The sequence below is a fragment of the Neofelis nebulosa genome, chromosome 12 (genome assembly GCF_028018385.1).
Source record: "Neofelis nebulosa isolate mNeoNeb1 chromosome 12, mNeoNeb1.pri, whole genome shotgun sequence".
NCBI lineage: Eukaryota > Metazoa > Chordata > Mammalia > Carnivora > Felidae > Neofelis > Neofelis nebulosa.
Genome location: NC_080793.1, coordinates 95,495,528 through 95,522,272, shown reverse-complemented (window position 1 = coordinate 95,522,272; position 26,745 = coordinate 95,495,528). Strand labels below are relative to the sequence as shown.

Below are 26,745 nucleotides of genomic sequence, written 5' to 3'. Positions count from 1 at the left end.
CATGCCCACAACCCCCACTCTGTGAGGCAGACCATTTGTACAGGCACACAACCCTCCTTCAGCAAGGGCAGTGTTCATGCTTGGCCCCACTCACCTCGGTGGGAAGGGTGCTCACACATGCACATAACCCCCCTCAGCATTGGAGGGCGTTCAAACTTGTGCCCCTCCCCACTTGATGCCAGAGGTGGTTCAGGATTCTGCCTTGCCCCTGGTTGGTGTGTGAGATGGTCACCCATGCACAGTGCCACCTTTTAGGGAGAGAGTAGTGATGTCACTATTAAATGTGATATTTCACGAATGGTTCTTTCACTTTCACGGCTGAAGAAACACACATCTCTTAAGGTAAGTGTTAGGGTTGGCACTGACATAAGGGGTAGGGTAAGGCTTAGGTAGTACTTCCTCCACCCTGGATATGAGAGGTTTTCAAGCATTAGCATTCCCCCCCCCTTTGGACAGGAGGGGGTTAACACATGCGCCCTCCCACATCAAGGGAGGGGGTCACCATTGCGCCACTGTCTCTGCGATGGAGGGGTGTCACTCATGTTCTTTCCCACACCTTGGCACAGGAGGGGATCATGCATGTGCCCCTTCTGCACCCCTTCATCGGCGATGTAGCCTTGATGTTCCTTTTAGGCCAGACGTATTTTGCACTGCCTCAGCCGCTCAGTGGATTAAGTGTCCCACTTCAGGTCATAGTCTCACGGTTTGTGGTTTCGAACCCTCGCTTCACCTCTGTGCTGATGACTCTGAACATGGAGCCTGCTTCAAATACTGTGTCTCACTCTCTGTCTGCCCCTTCCCCACGAGTGTTCTGTCTGTCTGTCTGTCTGTCTCTCTCTCTCTCTCTCTCTCTCTCAAAAAACAGTGAAGCTAAAAACATTTTAAAGCAGCTCCATCAGTCTATTTGTCTTCTTGCTCTATTCCCGCCTCTTCACGGGAAGGTCCATTTCACCGATTGGAAGAGACAGTAAAACCCTCGTGTGGCCATTCAAATGAATCACTATTTAGGAAACAAGTGATTATGCTACTTTTCCACGGTCAGGATACCATGGCCATTTCATGAATGTCCCTAGGCAGGCGGGGCCTCTAAAACTAGAAATGCTAGAGGTGATTTTACTGGTAATCAGGTGGGGTTTGTGTTCACTGAGTTCCTTTTACTTCCTTTCATCTTTCTTTGATTGCCTATCTGTGTTGGGTCAACAATTGGTTTGGTATTGACTTTACAGTTAGGTTATTTTTATCTCATGGTTAACTATCCATGGTTATCCGCTCTGATAGAGCTTAAGCAAGTACAAATATTTCTTGTTGCACATACTAGCATTATTGTTTCCTGTGCACCTGCAGCTGTTTCTCCCGGCCCATGGGGAGCAATCACTTCCCATCCAGCACCACCTGCTTTGTCTTCGTATGCCTAGCAGTGTACGTGCCGGTGCCTGCAGAACTTCCCTTGTTTCTCTGTCAGCTGAGTCTGAATGGGCTTCCTCTCCCACTCATCCCTACTTCTCATCTCTTTAATGGATGACACACATCGCTGAAGGTCACAGTGAAGTCTCAAACTTCAGTATGTGGATTACGTGGCACCATTTTAAAGTCTCACTTGATTACCCCCTTTCTTTAAAAATTACTTCCTTCCTCCTCCCACCATCTGGGCTGCTGCTCACCAGTGTCTGTGTTGGTAGGTCCTCATCTTCTTCCTGCCCCCCATCTGCTTTCCATCCGCCCTTACTCTGGGGTGATTTCAGCCAGCCTCAGGCTTCTATATGCCAGCATCTGGGGCCTCTAAGTCTTTATGCACTGCCCACAGCTGTTCATGTCTCCAGACACCTGACTCCAGCTGTGAACCACACAGTTGCTACCCTCCCCAGACTCTGCTACCTCCCTGTAGGCCTCTCCTATTCCCCTCCCATTTTTTACTGGGCTGCTGCCACACTGGCCCCTCCCTGTTCCCTGAGCTTGTCAGGCACATACTCCTGCTTCAGGTCTTTGCAATCACTTTGCCTCTCTCTGTCGAAGATATACTTCCACGTGCCAACAAGACATACTCCCTCATTTCCATCATAACCTTGCTCTGACATCACCTGCTCAGTGGAGTCTCTGCTAGCTCTCTATGTAAAACTGAAAACTGTTCCTTCTCCGACCTGAACACCCGATATCCCTTCCCTGCATTCTTTTTCTTCCTGGCCCTTGGCACCATCTGTTTTTCTTTCTTGCTTGCTGGATGTTGCGTACTGCAGTCCCTGCCAGATTGTCAGCTCCATGGGCTCCAAAGACCAAACTAGCTTTGTTTAGGGCGGGTTCCTTAGGGCCCTCTAACAGTGCCCGACTCCTTCAAAGGCTCACACACCATTTGCTGAGCAAGTAAATATTAGGATTTCGTATTATTTTGCTGTGTCTGCCATCACAATGTACCACAGACTGGGTGGCTTAAGCAACAGAAATTGATTTATTTATTTTCTCACACTTCAGATCAAGGTGTGGCCAGGGTGGGTGTCCTCTCTCCATGAATGGTGGATAGCCTCCTTCCCACTATCTTCACGTGGTCTTCCTTCTGTGTGTGTAGTTGCCCACTCTCTTCCTATAGGACACCGGTTATCAGACTAGAGTCCCTCCCCACAAATGAGCTCATTCGACCTCCACTTTACCTTTCAAGATCTGGTATCCAAGTACAGTCCCATGGGTAGTTAGGACTTCAATGTATGGATTTTGGGGGCAAATCCATTCCATAACAGGTTTCTGTCTGTTGTACCTAGTCACTACCTACATGGGTTTTTTTTTTTCTCTAGGCCTTTGTGGCCATTATTTGCTCACACAGTGCTAATCCCAGTTTGCCCTTAGCCCAAGTTATAACTCTGTTTGTTTATTTATTTGTATAGGCTTGCATCTTCCCTCTACCTCTATACTCCAAGTTCCTGGCTGGCACTGGAATTACATCTTTAGCACGGACATCATAACCTCCAGGTGAGGTAAGTATGATTGTTTTCATTTTGAAAATCAACAATCTGAAGCTCAAAAGAGAGTAGGTCATGTTTCTGAGATCACAGTACTAGTAAGTGCTGTCCTTTGGATAACTTTGTTCTCATGGGCTCCAAAGCCCACTTTCTTTCATCTACCATATGTCCCCAAGATGAATGGGGAAAAGCCATACTTCAGCCTGGTATAATATAAACAATGGTACGTGTAAAGCTGGTGTAACAATTCAGGAAATGGGATTAAGTTTAGTATCTGAGCAATTATACCCACAGGTTGAATTTCAATATCACATCCTTTTATTTTTTACTGCTGCAATTTCTGTTATCCTTAATGATTATATAAACGTATTCTTCCCTTTGCAAAATTTAGCCTGTAAGAATACTGAGAGAGTTTGTTTCCTTTGTAACAGGTCTGAATTATACAATGAATTCATAATGTCAAGATAATAGCTGTTATTTTTTCCTACAATATAGAGGAAAAGGTCATTGCCTTTGTTGTAAGAGTTTACCATGTGTTCTTGGTAACATGACTGAGCTGTATTGGTGAAAACCCGTCGTAGATTTTGAAAGTCAGTTATTTATAGTTAAGACAGTATCGTTCTTTCTTTGGGTGCAACTGATTGTTTGAAATAGAACTTAGGATTTTTCTGCATAGATTGTCTATTTCAGAATGAGCTCTGTTTTAAAAAGTATGTTATATTTGCATTCATGCAAGTTGTACCATCATTAAATTGACAGGAAAGCAGCTGTTAATAGTTGTCATTTGGACATGTAGATGGAAATCCTAAGGGTCATGGTGTGACTCCTTACACGTGTTGAGCTCTGGTTTCATTTGGCATTTCCAAACCATTGCCATGACCTTATGAATGTTGATCAAGTGGCCATATAATTGTTGTTTTAAATTGGCATCAGTGGTGTAGAGATGATTCTTAAGTTGTGTATGAGGAAGCTGTTGGTTTTCTGCTTCTATGTCTGTGTAGCTCCTAAAAGTAGAAGACTAGCGCATCTTGTCAAAATTACTTTTGTTCAAAGTCAATACAACTTGTGAATGAATTAAAGGCTTAGATAATAGTCAGTACTTTTGGAGTCTGATATTTGCAAATTTAAAATAGGTCTTCGGGCATCTGTGTGGCTCAGTTGGTTAATCATCTGACTTTGGCACAGGTCATGATCTCACTGCTCATGACTTTAAGCTCCATGTTGGGCTCTGTGCTGGCAGCTGGGAGCCTGGAGCCTGATTGTGATTCTGTGTTTCCTCTCTCTGCCCCTCCCTGGCTCATGCTCTTTCTCTCTCTCTCAAATATAAACTTAAACATAGAAAATAGGTCTAGAATAAATCTGTAGACCATAACATATTTATAGTGACTGCTCATTGAAACAAAGAAATAGCCTGAAATTCCAAAAATACATTACTGTTGTTTCCCTAGGCTCCCATTAAATGCCAGGTTGACCATTAAGCTGAATACAAGCAGTAAATCTTTTAGTAACTTGGAAGAGATAAGCATACTATCATAGCTAGTAAGGTTTGGTATATGTCATTTTGGTAGACCTATTTTCTTTAATGATCAAAAAATTAATTTGAGGTCTCTTTTATTTGGGTTTTCAGGATTAAGAGAAGTTACCCGAGGCAAATGAATTAAGACCATTTTAGAACTGACCTGGACTTAAAAAGCCAGAGATTGGAGTCATGATAAAGATAGTCTGAACATGCCATTTCATCAAAAAAAAAAAAAAAATACAGCTCCTGAATGACAATCATCATGTTGGAGGAGAGTTTCTGGTGTTCCCTCCACAAATGGTGCATGATTTTCAGTCAAGGATACAGCCTCACTGACTGTACTTTTACTGACATGATGGTTCAGATACCAACAATGTTGTCTGTTGGGATTGTCTTTTACAAAACTGATATCCTTTCAGTTTTCAGCTTAATTAATATACTAAGGAGAAAAAAAATGTTTCCCTCTTTCTGAAAAATAATCCCATTTGTATTTAGAGTTATCATGAAACATAGTATTTCTAAAAATGGTTAATAAATTGGAAGTCAATATAAATTTGCTTGTGAAGTTATCAAATGGAAAACTGTTGCCAAAGCAGTTATTTTATGTTTTATAGGAAAACTAAACTTTTATGTGCTTACTGCATTTATGTTATATCCTATTCACTTTTGTTTCATGCTATGTGTGTGTGTGTGTGTTTGCAACTAAGTGAAATGTGCAATATTTGGTCATTTAAAAAGATTCACTAATTTAGGCAAAGTCAGCCATAAACAAATGCAATACATTATGTCCAAAGTAGTCAAGCAGATTTTGCATCATGAGTAAAACTTGCTTTATCTCAAATGAATTTGCTTTTCTCTTTTCTTTTTAACAAGCCAAGTCAAAGGTGAATATATTCTTTCTGCTCACCTAGAGGCAGGGCAAGAGCAGATTTGTGTCAGAGCACACTGTCCGTATTTATGAGATACTAGGGAAATTAAGAAAGCCACTTAGGTACAAACCTTAGTGGGGACTCATGACTGACAGCTTTTCAACAATATTCTGTTGGGATGTCTTTTATTTACGGGGTTAATTTTTTTTTAATTTTTAGTTAATTTATTTTTTAAATTTACATCCAAGTTAGCATAATGTGGAACAATGATCTCAGTAGTAGATTACTTAAAGTCCCTTACCCATTTAACACATCAGCCTTCCCACAGTCCCTCCAGTAACCCTGTTTATTCTCCACATTTAAGAGTTTTTTAATGTTTTTGTCCCCCTCCATGTTTTTATATTATTTTGCTTCCCATCCCTTATATTCATCTGTTTTGTATCTTAAAGTCCTCATATGAGTGAGGTCCTATAATATTTGTCTTTCTCTGACTAAATTCCCTTAACATAATACCCTCTAGTTCCATCCATGCAGGTTAAATGGCAACATTTTATTCTTTTGGATTGCTAAGCAATACCCTATTGTGTGTGTGCGTGTGTGTGTGTGTGTGTGTGTGTGTGTGTGTACACACCACATCTTCTTTATCCATTCATCCATCGATGGACATTTGGGTTTTTTCTATACTTTAGCTGTTGTTTATGGTGCTTCTATAACTTTGGGGTTCACTTTTCCCTTCAAAATAGCACATCTGTATCATTTGGATAAGTACCTAGTAGTGCAACTGCTGGGTTGTAGGGTAGTCCTCTTTTTCATTTTGTGAGGAACTTACCTACTGGTTTCCAGAGTGACTGTGCCAGTTTGCATTCCCGCCAGCAGTGCAAGAGTTCCTCTTTCTCTGCTTCCTCACCAACATCTGTTGTTGCCTGAGTTGTTAGTGTTAGCCATTCTCACAGGGGTGAGGTGTTATCTCATTGTGTTTTTGATTTGTACTTCCATGATGATGAGTGATGTTGAGCATTTTTTCATGTTTCATTTGGCCATCTGGATGTCATCCTTGGAAAGTGTTTGCTCATGTCTTTGCTCATTTCTTCACTGGATTACTTGTTTTTTGGGTATTGGGTTTGATATGTTCTTTATAGATTTTGCATACTAATCCTTTATCTCATATGTCGTTTGCAAATATCTTCTCCCATTCTGTTGGTTGCCTTTTAGTTTTGCTGATTGTTTCCTTCACTGTGCAGAAGGTTTTTATTTTGATGAGGTCCTAATCATTCATTTTTGCTTTTGTTTCCCTTGCCTCTGGAGACTTGTTGACTAAGAAGTTGTGGAAGCAAACATCAAAGAGGCTTCTGCCAGGTTTCTCCTCGAGGGTTTTGATGGCTTCCTATGTTACATTTAGGTCTTTCATCCATTTTGAGTGCCTTTCATCCATTTTGAGTGTGATAAAGTGGTCCAGACTCATTCTTCTGTATGGCGCTGTCCAGTTTTCCCAGCACTCTTTCTGAGGAGACTGTATTTATTCCATTGGATATTCTATCCTTTTTGTCAAAGATTAGTTGGCCATACGTTTCTGGGTCCATTTCTGTGTTCATATTCTCTTCCACTCATCTGAGTGTCTGTTCTTGTGCCAAGAGCATACTGTCTTGGTGATTACTGCTTTGTAATACAGCTTGAAGTCCAGGATTGTGATGCCTCCTACTTTGGTTTTCTTTTTCAAGATAGCTTTGGCTATTCGGGGTCTTTTCTGGTTCCATACAAATTGTAGGATTCTTTGTTGTAGCTCTGTGAAGAATGCTGGTGTTATTTTGATAGGTATTGTGTTGACTATGTAGATTGTTCTGGGTACTATTGACATTTTAACAATATTTGTTCTTCCTATACAGGAGCATGCAATATTTGTCTTTTCTGTGTGTTTGCCATCTGCAATTTCTTTCATAAGCTTTCTATAGTTTTCGGTGTATAGATTTTTCACCTATTTGGTTACATTTATTCCTAGGTATTTTATGGGTTTTGGTGCAATTTTAAATGGGATCGATTCCCTGATCCCTCTTTCTCTTGCTTCATTGTTGGTGCAAAGGAATGCAACTGATTTCTGTGCATTGATTTTATATCCTGCCACTTTGCTGAATTCCTGTATTATTTCTAGCAGTTTTTTGTTGGACTATGGTGGGTTTTCCACATAGAGTTTCATGCCATCTATGAAGAGTGAAATGTTGAGCTCCTCCTGGACGATTTGGATGCCTTTTATTTCTTTGTGATGTTTGATTGCTGAGGCTAAGACTTCCAATATTATGTTGAATACCAGTGGCAAGAGTGGACATCCTTGTCTTGTTCCTGACCTTAGGAGGAAAGTTCTCACTTTTGCCCCTTTGAGGATGATATTAGCGTCGAGTCTTTCATATATGCCTTTTATGATCTCGAGGTATGATCCTTCTATCCCTACGTTCTTGAGGGATTTTATCAAGAAAGGATGCTGTATTTTGTCAAATGTTTTCTCTGCATCTATTGAGAGGATCTTGTGGTTCTTGTCCTTTCTTTTATTGATGTGATAAGTCACATTGATTGTTTTGTGGATATTGAACCCGATTTGCATTCCAGGTATTAATCCCACTTGGTCGTGGTGAGTAATGTTTAAGTGTATTATTGGATCTGTTTGGTTCATATCCTGTGGAAGATTTTTGTATCCATGTTCATCATGAAAATTTGTGTATACTTCTCCTTTTTAGTGGGTCTTTTTCTGGTTTTGGAATCAAGGTAATGCTGGGTTCAGAGAAAATGTTTGGAAGTTTTCCTTCCATTTCTTTTTTTGGGACAGCTTCAAGAGCATACGTGTTAACTCTTCCTTAAATGTTTGGTAGAATTCCCCTGGAAAGCCATCTGGCCCTAGGCTCTTTTTCTTGGGAAATTTTTGATTACTAATTCAATGTCTTTACTGGTTATGGGTCTGTTAAATTTTCTATTTCTTCCTGTTTCAGTTTTGTTAGTTTATATATTTCTAGGAATTTGTTTGTTTCTTCCAGATTGTCCATTTTATTGGCATATATTTGCTGATAATATTCTCTTATTATTTGTATTTCTGCTGTGTTGGTTGTGACCTCTCCTCTTTCATTCGTGATTTTATTTATTTGGGTCCTTTCCTTTTTCTTTTTGATCCAACTGGCTAGTGGTTTATCAATGTTATTAATTATTTCAAAGAACAAGCTTCTGGTTTCATTGATCTGTTCTACTGTTTTGTGTGTGGGTGGAGGGGGGTTATTTGTTGTTTTTTTCTGTGTGTTTTTGTTTCTGTTTTCAGTTTCGATAGCATTGATTTTTGCTGTAATCTTTATCATTTCTTGTCTTCTACTGGTTTTGGTTTTATTTGTTGTTCTTTTTCCAGCTCTTTAAGGTATAAAGTTAGGCTGTGTATCTGAGACCTTCTTACCTCTTTTGGAAGGCCTGGATTGCTATAAACTTCCTCTTATGACTACCTTTGCTGAATCCCAGAGGTTTAGGGCTGTGGTGTTATCCATTTCATTGGCTTCCATGTACTTTTAAATTTTCTCTTTAACTTCTTGGTTCACCCATTCATTCCTTTTTTTTACTTTTATTTTTTATGTTTTAAAATTTACATCCAAATTAGTTAGCATATAGTGCAACAATGATTTCATGAGTATATTCCTTAATGCCCCTTACCCATTTAGCCCAACCCCCTCCCACATCCCGTCCAGTAACACTCTGTCTGTCCTACATAGTTATTAGTCCATTCTGTTTTGTCCCCCTCGCTGTTTTTATTTTATTTTTGTTTCCCTTCCTTTATGTTCATATGTTTTGTCTCTTAAAGTCCTCATGTGAGTGAAGTCATATGATTTTTGTCTTTCTCTAATTTCACTTAACATAATACCCTACAGTTCTAACCACGTAGTAGCAAATGGCAAGATTTCAGTCTTTTTTATATATATCACATATATATATATTATATATAATATATTATATATATATCACTATATATATATTACATATATATTATATTATATATATAATATATATATTATATATAATATAATAAATAAATAAATATATATATATATATATATATATATATATATATATATATATATACACACCACTTCTTTATCCATTCATCCATTGGTGGACATTTGGGCTCTTTCCATACTTTGGCTATTGTTGATAGTGCTGCTATAATCATGGGGGTGGTGCATGTGTCCCTTAAAAACAGCACACCTGTATCCCTTCGATAAATGCCTAGCAGTGCAATTGTTGGGTCATAGGGTAGTTCTGTTTTTAGTTTTTTGAGGAACCTCCATACTGTTTACAGAGTGGCTGCACCAGCTTGTATTCCACCATTCATTCTTTAGTAGTATGTTCTTTAGTCTCCAAGTGTTTGTTATCTTTCCAAATTTTTTCTTGTGGTTGATTTTGAGTTTCATAGCATTGTTGTCTGATAAAATGCACGGTATGATCTAGAACTTTTTGTACTTGTTGAAGGCTGATTTGTTTTCCAGTATGATATCTATTCTGCAGACGTTCCATGTGTCCTGGAGAAGAATGTACATTCTTCTGCTTTAGGATGAAATGTTCTGAATATAACTGTTAAGTCCGTCTGGTCCAGTGTCTCACTCAAATCCATTGTTTGTTTGTTGATTTTCTGTTTAAATGATCTTTCTGTTGTCATAATGGGGTGTTGAAGTCCCATACTATTATGGTTTTATTATCAATGAGCTTCTTTATATTTGTGATTAATTGATTTATATCTTTGGGTGCTTTCACATTGCGAGCATAAATGTTTACAATTGTTAAGTCTTCTTGGTGGATAGACCCTCTCAATTATGATACAACACACTTATTCATCTCTTGTTACAATCTTTATTTTGAAGTCTAGATTGTCTGATATGAGTAAGGCTAGTCCATCTTTCTTTGGCGACCATTAGCATGATAGATGTTTCTGCAGCCCCTTACTTTCAATCTGAAGGTGACTTTAGGTCTAATATGGGTCTCTTGTAAACAGCATATAGATGGATCTTTTTTTCCCCACCCTGTTACCTTGTGTCTTTTGATTGGAGCATCTATGCCATTGACGTTTAGAGTGAGTACTCACAGATATGAGATTATTGCCATTATGTGTCTTGTAGCATTGGATTTTGTGGTGGTGTTTTTTGTGCTATCCAGTCTTTGGTACTTTTGGTGTTTTTTTATTCTTTTTTTTTTTATCTTTTCTCCCCTCAGGGAGCCCCCCTGAAAATTCCTTGAGGAATTGCTTAGTGGTCACGAACTCCTTTAAGTTTTATTTGTCTGGGAAACTTTTAATCTGTCCTTCTATTTTGAATGACAGACTTGCTGCATAAGGAATTCTTGGCTGCATAGTTTTCTGATTCAGCACATTGAGTATATCTTGCCACTCCTTTCTGGCCTGCCAAGCTTCTGTGGGTAGGTCTGCTGCAAACCTGATCTTTGTTGTCTTCCCTTGTTGGTTAAGGACTTCTTTCCCTTGCTGCATTCATGATTCTTTCCTTGCCTGAGTATTTTGTGAATTTGAATATGATATTCCTTTTACTGGTGGATTTTTGTGGAATCTTATGAGAGTCCTCTGTGCTTCCTGGACTTTAATGTCTGTGCCTTTTCCTAGGTAAAAAAAAATATCCGCTATGATTTGCTGACTTAACACTTCTACCCCTTTGTCTCTCTCTTCATCTTCTGGGAGCCCTCTGATTCTGATGTTGTCCTTTTTAATGAGACAGGGTTAGGTGTAGGTTGAGGGTTATGGTTAGGTTTAAGGTTAGGGTTAGACTTAGGACCCAGGATGCTCCAGGCACTGAAACCCCAACCCCAGGATGCTCCAGGCACTGTCTCCACGAAGGGCTGAGTGGAGTACACAAGGGAGGGTACCAGTCAGGATTAGTCTTTGGGTTCCAAGACCAGACAACTCTATGGGACGTTCTTCAGGTAGGCCTCAGAAATACTCTCTTGTAGACACACTCACACTTTGGAAATCACATGGTGATGTTTCAGGTTCCATGCCAAGTGTTTCTGCACCTATTTTTGAACCCGTGTGCGTGTTGTAGTCAGACTTTGGAATTGGGTCCCATGCGGAGAGAGCCATAGCTACGGTCAGGGTTCGGACCAGGGACATCGACAGGGCTGAGGCGACACCAGTATCATGAATTCCATGGAGGACTGAGGTGATGGCACATGCACAGCTGTGGGCCTGCTGTAGAGTTAGTGTGATAGATAGGGTTAGGAGCAGGTTGAGGGCTAGGGTTAGGATTACGGTTAGGGTTAGGGTATGTCCCAGGAGGCTCCAGGCACTGACCCCCCACATCAGAGCAACTGTCTCCCCGAAGGGCCGAGTGGAGTACACAAGGGAGGATGCTGGTCAGGATTAGTCTTTGAGTTCCAAGGCCAGACAAATGTATGGGCCACCCTTCAGGGAGCCCTCAGGAATCCTCTTGGGCAGCTGCAGCCAGGCATTTGAAAGGACATGGTGATGTTCCAGGTTTTTTAACGAGTGATTCTGTACCGCTTCATGCACCCAGACATGTGGTGTTTTCAGACTTTGGTATTGGGTCCCCATGGGGAGAGACCTTAGCTAAATTTAGGGTTCGATTGAGTGACATAACCAGTGCTGAAGCGAATCCAGTCTTGTGATCTCCATGTAGGTTTGAAGTGAGGGCCCATGTGAAGGTGCAGGTCATGAGTAGGCTTTGATTTGAGATAGGGTTAGGGATCTGTTGAGAGTTCTGGCTAATGTTAGGGTTAGCGTTAGTTCCCAGGGGGATGCAAGTGCTGACCCCACAGCAGTGCAGTTGTCTCCCTGAAGGGCTGAGTGAGGGCACAGTGGATCGTGCTCATCAGGATTAATTTTTGGGCTCAAATGCCAGACAACTGTATGGGCCACTGGTCGGGTAAGCCTCAGGAATTCTCAGGGGCAGCTACAGTGGGGCTTGGAAACAACATAGTGATGTTCCAGGTTCTATGCCAGGTGACCCTGCACCGCTTCAGGACCCCAGGCGCATGGGATTGTCAGATTTTGGTATTGGGTACCCATGGGGAGAGAGCCTTAGCTAGGGTTAGGGTTCGATCCAGGGACATCGCCAGTGTTGACGAGACCAGTCTCATGACCTTCCTCGAGGCCTTAAGTGAGGGCCCATGTGACGGTGCGCTTCAAGTGTAGGGTTAGAGTTCGAGATAGGGTTTGGGTTCACCTGAGGGTTCTGGTTAGGGTTTCTGTTAGGTTTAGGTCTCAGGAGCCTCCAGACACTGACCCGAAGGCAGTGCAGATGTTTCCCCGAAGGGCTGAGTGGAAGACACAAGGGAGGGTGCCAGTCACGATTAGCCTTTGGATTCTAGGCCACACAAATATCTGGGCCACCTTTCAGATAGGCCTTGGTAAACCTCTCTTGCAGCTGCAGTCACCCTTAGAAAATGACATACTCATGTTCCACGTTCCATGCCGAGTATTTCTGCACCGATTCTTGAACTCTTGAGCAGGCTGTTGTCAGACTTTGGAATTGGGTCCCCATGGTGAGAGAGTCTTAGCTAGGGTTAGGATTCGGTCCAGGGAAATAGACTTGGCTCAAGCGACTCCAGTTTTGTGATCTCCCTCAAGGGCTGAAATGAGGGCACATGGGAGGGTGCGGGTCAAGTGTATGGTTAGTGTTAGAGAATGGGTTAAGTGTAGGGTGAGTGTTACGATTAGGGTTATGTGTAGGGTTAGTGTTAGGTCCCAGGAGGCTCCAGGCACTGACCCCACAGCAGAGCCTTTATCTCCCCAATGGGCTGGGTGGGGGACACAAGGGAGGGTGTTGGTCAGGATTAGTCTTTGGGTTTCAAGGCCAGATGAATGTATGGGCCATCCTTCGGGTAGGCCTCAGGAATCCTCTTTGCAGATGCAGTCTTGCTTTGGAAATGACATGGTGATGTTACACGCTCCATACCGAGTATTTCTGCACCGATTCTTGAACCCATCTGCGTGGTATTGTCAGACTTTGGAATTGGAGCTCCATGGGAAGAGAGGCTTAGCTAGGTTTAGGATTCGGTCCAGGGAAGTTGCCAGGGCTGAAGCTACACCAGTGTTGTTAATTCCATGGAAGGTGAAGTGAGGGAAAATGTGTGGCTCTGAGTCTGCGGTAGACTTAGTGTGATAGATAGGGTTAGGTGTAGGGTGAGGGTTATGGTTTGGGTCATGGATAGGGTTTGGGTTAGGTCCCAGGAGACTCCAGGCACTGAACCCACAGTAGATCAGTTGTCTCCCTGAAGGGCTGAGTGCACTACACAAAGGAGGGTGCTGGTCAGCATTAGGCTTTGGTTTTCAAGGCCAGAAAAATGTATTGGCCACCCTACAGGTAGACCTCAGGAATCCTCTCATGCAGCTGCAGTTGCGCTTTGCAAATGACATGGAATTTCCATGTTCCATGCCGAGTATTTCTGCACTGATTGTCGATCTCATGTGCGTGCTGTTGTCAGACTTGAAATTTATTCCACATGGGGAGAGAGCCTTAGCTAGGGTTAGGGTTCGGTCCTGGGAAGTCACCAGGGCTGAAGCGACTCCAGTTTCATGATCTTCCTAGAGGGCTGATTGAGGGCCCATGCGAAGTTTCAGGTGAAGTACAGGGTTAGGGTTAGAGATAGGGTTAAGTGTAGGTTGAGGGATATGGTTTGGGTTACAGTTTCGGTTAGGGTTAGGTCCCAGGAGGCTCCAAACACTGATTCCACAACAGTGCTGTTGTCTCCCCGAGGGGCCGAGTGGTGTCCCCAGGGAGGGTATCAGTCAGGATAAGTCTTTGGGTTCCAATTCCAGACAAATCTATGGAAGACACTTCGGATAGTCCTCAGGAATCCTCTCGTGCAGCTGCAGTCGTGCTCTGGAAATGACGTGGTGATGGTCTACATTCTGTGTAGAGTATTTCTACACTGATCTTGAAACCATGTGTGTGCTGTTGTCAGTCTTTGGAATTGGTTCCCCACGGGGTTAGCGCCTTAACCAGGGTTAGGGTTAGGTCCAGGGAAGTCGGCAGGGCCAAAGCAACTCCAGGTTCGTGATCTCCCTCGCGGGCTGAATTGAGGGCCCAGCGATGATGTGGGTCAAGTGTAGGGTTAGAGTTCAAGATAGGATTAGGTTTCGGTTGAGGGTTCTGGTTAGGATTACGTTTAGGGTTAGGGTTAGAATTAGGTCCCAGGAGGTTCCAGGCGCTGAACGCACAGCAGTGCAGTTGTCTCCCCGCTGGCCTGAGTGTACAAGGGAGGGTGCTAGTCAGGATTAGTCTTTTGGTTCCAAGGCCTGACAACTCTATGGGTCACTGGTGTAGTAGGCCTCAGGAATCCTATTAGGCAGCTGCAGCCAGGCCTTCGAAAGCATTGGGGACCTTCCAGGTTCTATCCCGAGTGATCCTGCACCGCTTCTGGAGCCCAGGCATGTGGTGTTGTCAGACTTTGGTATTGGGTCCACATGGGGAGAGAGCCTTAGGTAGGGTTAAGGTTCTGTCCCTGGACGTTGCCAGGTCCGAAGCGACTCCAGTCTTGTGATTTCCCTCCGGCGATGAAGTGAGAGCACATGTGATGGTGATGGTCAAGTGGAGGGTTAGTGTTTGAGATAGGATTAGGTTTCAGTTGAGGGTTCTGGTTAGGCTTAGGTTTAGGGTAGTGTTAGGACCCAGGAAGCTCCAGGCACTGAACCCACAGCAGTGCAGTTGTCTTCCCGAAGGAATAAGGTGAGGGCACATGGTAGGGTGCTGGTCAGGATTAGTCTTGGGCTTCCAAGACCACACAACTCTTTGGGCCGCTGGTCAGTGAGGCCTCTGGAATCCTCTCGGGATGCCGCAGCCGGGTCTTTGAAAGGACATGGTGTTGTTCCAGGTTCTATGCCGAGTGATCCTGCACCGCTTCTGGACCCCAGGTGCGTGGTGTTGTCAGATTTGGTTTTGGGTCCCCATGGGGAGAGAGCCTTAGCTAGGGTTAGCTAGGGTTAGGGTTCGGTCCAGGGACATCGCCAGGGCTGAAGTGACTCCAGTCTTGTGATCTCCCTCGAGGGCTGAAGTGAGGGCCCATGAGATGGTGCGGGTCAAGTGTAGAGTTAGGGTTACAGATAGGGTTAGGTGTAGGGTGAGGGTTATGTTTAAGGTTATGTTTAAGGTTAGGGTTAGGTCCCAGGAGTCTCTAGACACCCCACAGCAGAGCAGTTGTCTCCCTGAAGGTCTGAGTGGAGTACACAAGGGAAGGTGCCAGTCAGGATTAGTTTTTGGGTTCCAAGTCCAGACAAATATATGGGCCACCCTTCAGTTAGGCCTAAGAAGTCCTCTAGTGCAGCTGCCATAGCTCTTTGGAAATGACGTTGTGATGTTACACGTTCCATGGCGAGTATTTCTGCACCGATTCTTGAACCCGTGTGCATGCTGTTGTCAGACTTTGGAATTGGGTCCCCATGGGAAGAAAGCCTTACCTAGGGTTAGGGTTCGGTGCAGGGACATTGCCAGGGTCAAAGTGACACCAGTGTTGTGAATCCATGGAGGGTGACGTGAGGGCACATTCTTGGCTTTGGAAATGTTTTAGAGTTAGTGTGATAGATAGGGTCAGGTGTAGGGTGAGGGTTAGGGTTAAGGTTAGGGTCAGGGTTATGTCCCAAGAGGCTCCAGGTACCGACCCCACAGCAGAGGAGTTGTCTCCCCGAAGGTTTCAGTGGAGTACACAACGGAGGGTGCCAGTCAGGATTAGTCTTTGGGTTCCATGGCCAGTCAAATGTATGGGCCACCCTTCTGGTGGGGCTCAGGAATCCCCTTGTACAGCTGTCTCCCCGAAGGGCTGAGTGGAGTACACAAGGGAGGTTTCCAGTAAGGATTTTTCTTTGTGTACAAAGTCCAGACAAGTGTATGGAATGCTCTTCGTTTAGCACTCGTAAATCCTCTGTTGTAGCTGCAGTCGTGCTTTGGATATGACATGGTGATGTTCCATGTTATGTTGAGTATTTCTGCACCAATTCTGGAACCCATGTATATGCTGTTGTCAGACTTTGGAATTGGGTCTCCATGGGGAGAGAGCCTTAGCTAGGGTTAGGGTTCGGTACAGGGATGTCGCCAGGGCTGAAGCGATACCATTCTCGTGAATTCCATGGAGGGCTGAAATGTGGGCACATGGGCGGGTGTGGGTCTGGTTTAGAGTTAGTTTGAGAGTTCGTGTTAGGTTTAGGTGTAGCGTTAGAGTTATGTTTCTGTTTATGGTTGAGATTAGTTCCCAGGAGGTTCTAGACCCTGAACCTACAGCAGTGCAGTTGTCTCCCTGAAGGGCTGACTGGAGTGCAGAAGGAAGGGTACCAGTCAGCATTAGTCTTTGCGTTCCACTGCCCCACACCTATATCCGCACTCTTCGGTAGGCCTCAGGAATCCTCCTGTGCATCTGAACCCCTGCTTTGGAAATGACACGGTGATGTTCCACGCTTCACACACAATTATCCTGCACCGCTTCTCAACCTATTGTGCCTGCTCTTGTCAGACTGTGGAAATTCCGTCTCCATATGCAGAAAGCCTTAGCTACAGTTAGGGTTTTGGCCAGGGAAATCTCCAGGGCTGAAGTGACACCAGTCCTGTGATCTCCCTGTATCGATGATATGAGGGCACATGCATGGTGCTAGTCAGGTGTAGGGTGAGTGTTAAAGATGAAGTGAGGTTTAGGTTCACGTGTATACCGTGGGTCACTGTTAAGATTAGGGCTTGGTCACAGGAGGCTCCTGGCACTATACCCCCAGTAGGGCCATTGTCACCCCACAAGGCTGAGTAGAGGGGTCTAAGGAGGGTCCCAGTCAGGCTGAGTTTTGGGTGCCAGTGCCACTCCTCAGTTAGACCTCAAGAAGTCCCCTGTGGAGCTACTTCTGGTCTTTGGAAATGACATAGTGATGTTCCAGGTTCCATGCCACATAATCCTCCTCCGCTTCTGGGCCCCATGTCCGTCATGTCCTCAGACTTAGGAATTGGGTCCCCATTAGGAGAAAGCTTTTGCCAAGGTTAAGTTTCGTTCCATGGATGTTGCCAGGGCCAAAGCGACACCAGTGCTGTGATCACCCTGAGGGCTGAATGAGGGTCCATGCGTGGGTGCGGGTCATGTGTAGGGTTAGGTTTAGAGTTGGGTTGAGGTTTAGTTTGAGCGGTATGTGAGTGTCACAGTTAAGGTTAGGGTTAGGTCCCAGGAAGCTCCAAGCGCTGAACCTCCCTGGTCTCCCCAGAGGATTGTGTGTGGGCCTCATCAGAATGGGCTGTTCAGGCTTAGTCTTTTTGTTCCAGGATCAGCCTCGTGTGTGTGCCATCTTCAGTTGGGCCTCATCAGCCCCCTTGTGCTGCTCCATGTGGGTATTGGAAATGTCATGATGATGTTGGATGTTCCATGTCTAGTAATTCTGTACCGCTTTGGGCCATTTGTTTGTGGTGTTCTCAGAGATAGGAATTGGGTCCCCATCTAGAAAGATCCTTAACTAGGGTTAATGTTCTGACCAGGTACTTCACCAGTGTGGATGTGACACCATTCCTGTGTGTCGTGTGTGTTGGGTTAGGGTTTGGGATTGGGTTTGGTGTTAGGGGTTAGGGTTACGGTTAGGGTTGGTGTTAGGGGTTAGTGTTAGGGGTTAGAGTTAGGTTTATGCATTAGGGTTATGTTTAGGGTTATGGTTAGTGTTTAGTGTTATGGTTAAGGGTTAGGGTTTGGAGTTAGAGTTCGGTTTAGGCATTAGGTTTGGGCTTGGGTTAGGCTTAGGTTTAGGGTTATGGTTTGGGTTTGAGAGTTAGGGTAATGGTTAGATGGTGGGGTTAGGGTAAGTTGATAGCATTAGTGTTAGGGTTTGCATTAGGTTTAGGGATAAGGTGAGGTCTAGGTCTAGGACTTGGGTTCGGGTTATGGGTGTGGAGATTCGATTAGTGGTTAGCGTTAGGGTTAGTTTTAGAGTTTTATGGTTAGGGTTAGGGTTAGTTTTAGGTTTTATAATTTTAGGGTTAGCAGGTAATGTTAGAGTATTAGGGTTAGGGTTTTAGGGTTAGAGTTATAGGGTTAGGGTTAGAGGTTTAGGCTCAAGGTTAGGGTTAGTTTAGGGTTTGTTTACTTTCTCAGTTCAGTAGGGTTAGGTTTGGGTTTAGGCGTAGGGATAGGGACAGGGTTTAGTATTATGGTTATGGTTAGGGTTAGCTGTTATGTTTAGGTGTTGGGATTTGGGTTAGTGTTAGGGTTAGGTCTAGGACAAGAAGTAAGTTATGTTTGCACTCCCACTTGGAGCGGGGAGATGTTTATGCATTGACACCGCCCTGCATCTGGGAGGGAGTGTGTTCATTTTTTTTTTTGCCCTTGTCTCTCTGCACTGGAGGTTGTTTTTGCCTTGCCCCTTTCTTGCTTGGCTCTGGACTGTTTCACACCATCACCCTGCCTCTCTCGGTATGATAGGATTTCACGTACTGCCTCATCTGTTTTTGATGCATCGGGTGCATAGTTTTAATCTCTATATCATTTATTCTTTTTGTATTTTAATTATTTTTCATTCTGTCCTTTGTGAGTTTTGTTTGTTGTCCTTTGTCTGGTTTTTATTTTATAAAGTTATGGCGTTTCCTTCAGTGTGTGGTTTTTTGTTTCTTTTTTTTCCTGAGGCAGACTTGTATTGTTATAAATTTCCCTGTTAGAACCAGTTTTCCTGCTTTACAAAATTTTGGATTCTTGTGTTTTCATTTTCATTTGTTTCCATGTTTTTTTGGATTTTCTCTTTGATTTGTTGATTGAGCCATTGATTATTTAGTAGCATGTTATTTAACTTCCATGATTTTGTGCCTTTTCCAGATTTTTTTTCTTGTTGTAGACTTCTATTTCATAGCATTGTGGTCTGAAAAGACACATGGTATGGTGTTGATTGGTTTGATTTTGTTTTGGATTGTTTTATGACCTAATATTTTATCGAGTGTGGGGAATGTTCTATGTGCACGTGAAAAGAATGTGTATTGTGCTGTTTTAGGATGGAATGTCTAAAGTATATCGGTTAAGTCCATCTGGTCTACTCTATCATTCAAAGTCTCTACTTCCTTGTTGATTTTCTGATGGAAATATCTCTCCATTGATGTCATTGGGGTGTTAAAGTGCCCTACTATTATTGGATGACTATCAATTTTTTAGTTTTGGACTGCTTTGTGTATTTGGATGCTCTCAGGTTGAGCGCATATATGTTTAAAATTGTTCTATCTTTTTGTTGGATTGTATCTTTTATTATTATAGTGTCTTTCTTTGTCTCTTGTTACAGTTTTATTTTTAAATCTATTTTGTCTGCTAAAGGTATTGCTACTGCAGATTTCTTTTGAAACGTTAGTTCTATAATTAGTCTCTTGTAGGTAGAAGATAGATGAGTCCTATATATTTACTCATTCTATCACCCAGTGCCTTTTATTATGAAGAGAGAGAGCACAGGCATGGGAGGGCGGGGTGGGACGAATGAGGGAAGAGAGAGACAGAGGAAGAGGGAGAGAGAGAATGAGAATGAGAATGAATCCTCACCAAGTTCCATGCTCAGTGCAGAGCCCAGTTGGGGCTCAATCCCATGATCCTGCGATCATAGCCTGAACCGAAATCAAGAGTCAAAATCTCAAGCGATTGAACCATCCAGTTGCCCCTATCTGTCACCCAGTGCCTTTGATTTGAGCATTTATTCTGTTTCTATTCAAAGTAATTGATAGACATGTACTTATCCTATTACTACTTGATATTGGTTATTTCTGATTTTTTCTGATCCTTTGTTCTCTTTCTCTTTTTTTGATTTGCTGGTTTTCTTCACAATTTCACTGTTGAAATTGTTTGTCTTTATACTCTGCATATGTATTAGTAGTGTTTGATTTGTGGGTATTATTAGGTTTGTACCTAACCACTTCTGCATATAGGAGTCTATATTAAGTTGATAGTTGTTTAAGTTTGAACCAGTTGTTTACTCCTCTCCTTCCCGTGTTGTAGCTATGTAGTGTTCCTATTTCAAAACCTTTCATATTGTGAATACCTTGACTGATGTTTTACAGATATACTCATTTTTATTGCTTTTGCGTTTCACACTTTAATATTGTCACTTTAGGTGTTTCTTTTCCACTTAAAGAGTCCACTTTAACACTTCTTGCAGGGGTGGTTTGTTGATTGTGAACTTGCTTAGTATTTATTTGGGAACCTCTTGATCTCTCCTTCCATCTGAATGATAGTTTGCTGGATAGACTCTCTTTGGTTGCAGATGTTTTCCATTCGGCACCTTTACCAAACCGTGCTGCTCACTTACGGTTTCAAATTTTCTTCTGAAATACATCCAGTGATAACTTTATGGGGTTTCCCTTGAAGGTAACTGTCAACTTTTGTTTTCTTGCTGTGAAAATGTTTCTTTATCATGACATTTTGGGTTTTAATTACTATACAACTTGGTGTGGATCTGCTTCTGTTGAATATAATGGGGGTTTTTTGTGCCTCCTGCTCTGGATCTGTTTCCTTCCCCGCATTAAGGAAGTTTTCATTTATTGTGTCTTCAAATAAATTTTCGGATTCTATTTCTCAGAGTTCTGAGAATGAGAAATAGGACAGAAAAGACCTATTGAAGGTTCTCTGATCAGTCACTGGATTTGCATGCGTGGAGGATAGATTTGAGACTCAAATGAACAACCTACCTTTAACTTCTAAGAACTGGAAGAAGAAAACAATCTATGCCCAATGTTCTCAAAAGGGAGAGATTAATCCATATGAGAGTGGAAACCAATGAAACAGACCATGAAATCAATAGAAAATATGAAGAAGACAAACAGTGGGTTTTCAGAAGAGTGAAACAAAATTGTCAGGACTATACATAGACTATGGTAAGACATAAAGAGGACCAAATTCAAAAGAATTATAAATAAAAGAGAAGATATTATGCCTTATACCAAAGAAACATAAAGCAGACAAAGTGGCGACTATGGCCGAATTAGATGACATAAAACTACCTACCTAGAAGAAATGGATAGGTTCTTAGAAATGCACGACCTACCAAGATCATATCAGGAAGATATAGAAGGTTTGCACACACCCATTAAAGGAAGACTGTATCAATACAAGAAGATAACCAATGTAAGTAAATTGAATCAGTAATCGAAGTTCTGCCAAGGAAGAAAACCCCAGGACCAGGTGGATTCATTGGTGAATTTAACCAAACGTTTGTAGAAGAACTAACAGCAGTCCTCTCACTGATTCAAAAGGAATGAACACCACCAAACTCATTTCATGAGACTAGAATTACCCTGGTAAGAAGCCAGAAAGGATACTATCTGAACATAAATCTATAGGCCAGGATCCCCGTGATGAATATAGATGAATAATTCCCAGTAACATACAGGCAAACCAAATTCAGGATCACATGAAAAGAATCATTGACCGTGATGAAGGGTTTTTTCCCTGTAAAGGCAGGATGTTTCAGAAATGCAAATCAATAAATGTGACCCCTCACATAATTGAATGAAATAAAAATCAACCAGAAACCAGACTCTTAACTATAAATAGCAAATGTAGGGTTACTATAAGTGAGGTGGGCAAGGGCATGGGTTAAATGGGTGATGGGCTATGGAGGGCGCTAGCAGTGAGGATCACTGGGTGTTGTATGTAAGTTATGGATGACTACATTCTATACCTGAAATTAACATACACTGTATGTTAACCAATTGGAATTTAAATAAAAACTTGAAAAAATAAATACTAAAGAAATGCATACATAAATTTAAACTAAACTAAATACATTTTATTTTTTTTCAGTATATGAAGTTTATTGTCAAATTGGTTTCCATACAACATCCAGTGCTCATCCCAAAGTGTGCCCTCCTCAATACCCATCACCCACCCTCCCCTACCTCCCACCCCCCATCAACCCTCAGTTTGTTCTCAGTTTTTAAGAGTAGCTTATGCTTTGGCTCTCTTCCACTCTAACCTCTAACCACCAGCAGTGCAAGAGGGTTCCCGTTTCTCCACATTCTCACCAGCATCTATAGTCTCCTGATTTGTTCATTTTGGCCACTCTGACTGGCGTGAGGTGATATCTGAGTGTGGTTTTGATTTGTATTTCCCTGATGAGGAGCGACGTTGAGCATCTTTTCATGTGCCTGTTGGCCATCTGGATGTCTTCTTTAGAGAAGTATCTATTCATGTTTTCTGCCCATTTCTTCACTGGACTACTTGTTTTTCAGGTGTGGAGTTTGGTGAGCTCTTTATAGATTTTGGATACTAACCCTTTGTCCGATATGTCATTTGCAAATATCTTTTCCCATTCCGTTGGTTGCCTTTTAGTTTTGTTGGTTGTTACCTTTACTGTGCAGAAGATTTTTATCTTCATAAGGTCCCAGTAGTTCATTTTCACTTTTAATTCCCTTGTCCTTGGGGATGTGTCAAGTAAGAAATTGCTATGGCTCAGGTCAGAGAGGTCTTTTCCTGCTTTCTCCTCTAGGGTTTGGATGGTTTCCTGTCTCACATTCAGATCCTTTATCCATTTTGAGTTTATTTTTGTGAATGGTGTGAGAAAGTGGTCTAGTTTCAATCTTCTGCATGTTGCTGTCCAGTTCTCCCAGCACCATTTGTTAAAGAAGACTGTCTTTTTTCCATTGTATAATCTTTCATGCTTTGTCAAAGATTAGTTGGCCATTCGTTTACAATAGCATCAGAAACAATAAAATTTATTGGAATAAATTTAGCCAAGGAGGTGAAAGATCTCTACAGAAAACTATAAAACTTGTGTGCAGAAATGGAAGAAATTCAATTTGCATGGAAGAAACAGAACACACAAGTCAGTGAAAAGCCACCCCATGTCCATCTGTAGGAGGAATTAATACAGATACAATGTCCATACTACTCAAAGCCCTCTAGAGATTCAATGCTATCTCTATCAAAACTCAGATGCAATTTTTATGCAATTAGAAACACATATCCTCAAATGTATTTGGAACCACAAAAAGACCCTAAGTAGCCAATGCAAGAAAGGACAAAATAGGAGGCATCACACTTCTTGATTTCAAGCTTCATTCTAACACAAAGAAGTCACTGTTATGTCACTGGCATAGGCACACACACAAGACAATGGAACGGAAATTGAGAGCCCAATCTAAACCCATGTATGCACAGTCAACTAGTATTTGACAAGGGAGTCAAAAATACACAGTGGAGAAGAATAGTCTCTTGAATAACTGGTGCTGGGAAAATTGGATATTCACATGTATTAGAATAAAGGTTAGCACCGTATGTTACACCACTCCCTAAAGAGTGAAAGGAAGAAACAGAGAGATGTGTTTAGAGAGAAACAGTGACAAAGAGGAAGGTAGACACCTGCTCGCGGTATGTGGATGGCGTTAGATGCATCAGGGGAGAGGGGATGTATGAGGTGGCTCTGAGTGCTGGGGCAGAAAGGGCTTGTATCATGGCCATCAGAGTTCCATGACCCCAAGACTCCAACATCCCTGGGTCCAAGCCCTGCAGAAGCCATTGGAATTGAACAGATGGGTAGCCCTCATTTCTTCTGGAATTGTGAGGCTCAGCCTCATGTTCTGTCATGGAGAGGGATGTCTTGAGGGAGATTGTGCTGCTCTTTGGCAGGTATACTCCAAGTCTGCCCTGTGGGGAGGTGTCCTGGGGCCATCTCTCTCACTGCCCCAGGCCCTGTTGGATTTCCCCTCTCCCCCACCAGCTGGCCTTCCTCAAGTTCTGAACCCAGGCATCAGGCATTATGTTGTCCCCAGGTCCTGAAGTCTGTACCTGGCAGAGGTGGACTGCTGATATTGATAAAAAAAAATTGACAATAAGGTCCATATCCTCCCTCTGGGACCAGCGGTGTGCATCCCAATTGTGGGTTGCTATCCTCTTGTCCACAACTAATCTGAGGATTCCAGAAGGTAGGTGAACACTTTAAAACACTCTAGTCTTCTCTTACATCAAATTCAAAGACATTTTCTTGTCCCAGCTTTCTTTTAATGCTGAAGAGATGGCAATTAGTAATTGAAGGCATAATGGTCCTATAGGATATTTACCTATATGACTGGTGGACATTATTTCATCCATCCGTATCCCTAAAGCACGTTTCATTGGAAATATTAGCCAAGGATACATGTCGTAAATTCACAACTGATTCAGAGCTCCCTGTAAGTTTCATTCTGACCTTGTCACATATGTGTCATCAAAGATATTATTAGTGACTTTTCAGACAAGCTCTCCACATCAAGATGGTGATGTTAGAGAATCTGGTATAAATGGAATTTCACAAATTCCAAATTAGGAATTATTTTTCATTTTTAATGTTTCTTTTTTCTTTTTTTGAGAGAACTCGAGCTGGGGAGGGGGGACAGAGTGGGAGACACCGAATCTGAGGCAGGCTCAAGGCTCTGAGCTCTCAGGACAGAGCCTGACACGGGGCTCAAACTCATGGACTGCAAGATCACGACTTGCGTCAAAGTCGGACGCTTAACCGACTAAGCCACCCAAGCATCCCAGGAATGATAGTTTATTGGCAAAGAAGGATAAATTAAAAATAGTGTAAAGGATGTCTATTTTTAATTGAAATATTGTTCACACATTTGTTGTATGAGTTTTAGGCATACATTGTAGTCATTCCATATGTCTATAAATTATATTGTACTTAAGCACAAGTGAAAGCATACAACAGTATTACAGGATTGACTCCATTACATTGGCTCTCCCTTGTATCCCTAGGACTCATTCATTCCATAGCTGACGCCGGTATCTCTCTCAAAGGTGTTCATTCTTTATCTAACCAAGTATTTTGGTGGTAAACACAATTACCGCTTGCTCAGCAAGTGTAAATTGGCGGTCTATTTTTCTGTGAACATTGCTTAAAACATTACAAATGATGTCATTATGGGGCGCCTGGGTGGCGCAGTCGGTTAAGCGTCCGACTTCAGCCAGGTCACGATCTCGCGGTCCGTGAGTTCGAGCCCCGCGTCAGGCTCTGGGCTGATGGCTCGGAGCCTGGAGCCTGTTTCCAATTCTGTGTCTCCCTCTCTCTCTGCCCCTTCCCCGTTCATGCTCTGTCTCTCTCTGTCCCAAAAATAAAATTAAAAACGTTGAAAAAAAAATTTAAAAAAAAAAAACAAATGATGTCATTATGTTAATAAATTCGGTTTCATTCTTCACTCACAAGAAAGGAGAAGGAAAAGATTTCTTTGTGTCCCAGGCCCTCTCATTAAAACCTTTCCCAATGTGGAGAACAGGTTTAGTTGCCTTCAGTGTCTCAGCTGAGCGACCAGGGCCTTCCACATTGCAAGAATGCCCATGATGGCCAACAGAGAGAGCTCAAGCACCACAGACCGGGAGAGGCGGGTTCTTTTGCCCAGGCAGTGATGGCCAGCAGAGGGCGCACCATCGGCTTTTCTGACCCAGGGCACCTCAGAGCAGGAAGGGCTTTGATTGCTCCCAGAGTACTCAGGGCCTCTGCCGCTGCCTCAGTACAGAGAGCAGAGCTGCATTTCCAGCAGGTTGTGCCGCCCGCCCCAGGGGAGATCTTGGGAGCTTTGTAGCAACTTGGCATCTCCTGAGTCGCCAGAGAGAATTTGTCTTATTGTACTGAGTGCTGAGGAGTGGGCGCTGGGTGGCTTCCCTAGGCAAGCTGGTTGCTGAGCTGCACAGGCCCTTGCATTTTCTGGGCTGTTCCCGTGTTTCATTCCTCCCCTTCCCGGACAGTATTTGAACAAGACATGTTTTACTAAAGGTCTCCTGGATTGCGGAGTCCCACGACATCACCTCATCGATGCAGTCAATGGTTTGTTCCAGATTCAGGCTTGTTTCCGGGAAGAAACCCTGACAGAAATTCAGAAGAACAGGAGCTGCATTCCGTTAGGACATGAATACATGAAATGTTTGTCTTGGGAACTCCTAGAAGAATGAGCTGGGACCCACTTTCCGAGGTCTGCTGGAACCAGTGACCGAGGTAAGGGCACAAACTTTCCCCAAATCATACATGCTTTTTAAAAAGTTTCATGGTTATTTTTCCAACCTAATTAAGTGATTGCAAACTACAGAAAACCTGGTAGGTACCTGTCATTAACGTACGTTATCTTGAATTTAAATTGCAGTGAGTAAAGATACAGTGTAGTATTAGTTTCAGGTGTAAAATATAGAGCAACCCTTCCACACGTCACCCAGTGCTCATCCCAGGTGCACTTCTTAATCCCCAGCAGCTGTTTCACCCATTCACCACCTTGCTCTGGAAGCCCTCAGTTTGTTTACTAGTTAAAAGTCTGTTTGTCACTGTCTCCTCCCCACGCCCCCCCCCCCGCTTTGTTTTGTTTTATATCCATGTGTTAGTGAAATCATCTGGTATTTGTCTTTGTCTGAAAGGCTTATTTCACCCAGGATAACATTCTCTCGCTCCATCCAGCTCATGGCAAATGACAAGATTTCATGTTTTTACAGC

General features: G+C 42.8%; 1 long non-coding RNA gene across 1 annotated transcript; it reads left to right on the top strand.

Annotated features, from left to right (window-relative positions):
- Window positions 1-249: 249 nt before the first annotated feature.
- LOC131492234 (uncharacterized) lies at window positions 250-26,241 on the top strand. The gene is made up of 3 exons (XR_009251945.1): window positions 250-342; window positions 2,874-2,963; window positions 26,103-26,241. It is a non-coding gene; the product is annotated as an uncharacterized LOC131492234 (long non-coding RNA).
- The last annotated feature ends 504 nt before the right edge of the window (window positions 26,242-26,745 follow it).